General features: G+C 40.0%; 1 protein-coding gene across 6 annotated transcripts in view; it reads right to left on the bottom strand.

Annotated features, from left to right (window-relative positions):
- Positions 1–1,237, bottom strand: part of LOC106460385 (MAP/microtubule affinity-regulating kinase 3-like) — a 79,149-nt gene that overhangs the window by 3,530 nt on the left and 74,382 nt on the right. The window lies entirely within an intron of this gene.

Here is a 1,237-nt window from a genome sequence, read left to right as displayed (position 1 = left end):
AGACGAAGTATTCGAATATTCCGAAGCTTCGAAGCTGACAGAGGCTTCGGATCTGCCAGTGCCCATTCGAATCTTCACACGTTTATTTATACGCAAGCGCTATGTATACAATTTTTGATTAGAAAAAATGGCATCAGATAAGGGCGCGGTTGGAAGTAGTTGTAAAAAGGTTTCGGACGTATGGAGTTTTTATAAGAAACGTCACAACCGTAGGAAAGCCATGTGCACTATTTGTAAAAAAGAATTTGCCTATTTAGGCAGGACAACAAACCTACGAAATCACCTCGCGTCGAAGCACTCGACTCTTTACTGTCCGGACATCGAGACAACCACAATGGATTGCAGGAAGATGCCTACCTTTGATGGATTTGTAAGGCCAGCGAAGTGCAATGATACACGTGCAAAGAATATAACATACAGAGTGACTCAAATGATCGTTCAAGACCTACGCACCATTCGAACTGTTGAATGCTTAATGAAGTACTTGGAGCTGGGATATGTCTTACTAAGCAGAAAACAATTTACCGCTGATATCAACCTTAAACATGCAACGTGCAAACAACATCTGAAAGAAAGGCTAAGTGAAGAAGCAGTGTTTATATTGTTAACCACGAATATATGGACAAGCATCGCGACAGAAAGTTACATCACCGTAACAGCGCATTACATTGATAACAGCTGGGTGCTACAGGCCTTTGTACTGGAAACCTTACCTTTCTCAGAACGGCACACGGGGATAAACATTGCAGAAAAGCTGAAGAAAGTGGTGGAAGAATGGGAGATTATGGATTATGTAATGCTACTAAATAAAATCTTCCAGATTCCAGAAGGCCTGTAATCAAACTCTAGGAAATCTTCCTTGCTCAGACTACACAACTGCTATCTAGTCATATTAAACTTTAACAGGTCAAATGCCTGAAGGTCAAACTCATGTACAATCAAACTGTAACAAATTAAATACATACATTGTTTTAATATAACAAGTATACTCAATTGTAAGAAGCTTCGAAGCTTCGGTAGTTATCTTGCAAGAAGCTTCGAAGCACTACTTATAATATTTGTTTCAGCCCTACTGTCCGAAAATTGAGCGAATCTTGATTTGTCTGAGAAAAATACAGTCTTCCAAAAGTCCAGAGGCTTGGTCATCATATCACTTGCCCACTTCTTTCATCTGACTATGTTGGCAGGTCTTAATAAGGGCTTCCGACAAGCTGCTCTGCAATGATAACTCAATCTG

The sequence above is a fragment of the Limulus polyphemus genome, unplaced genomic scaffold, assembly GCF_000517525.1.
Source record: "Limulus polyphemus unplaced genomic scaffold, Limulus_polyphemus-2.1.2 Scaffold762, whole genome shotgun sequence".
Lineage (NCBI taxonomy): Eukaryota > Metazoa > Arthropoda > Merostomata > Xiphosura > Limulidae > Limulus > Limulus polyphemus.
The sequence above is the reverse complement of the archived record's forward strand: the minus strand, read 5'-3'. Positions and strand labels throughout refer to the sequence as shown.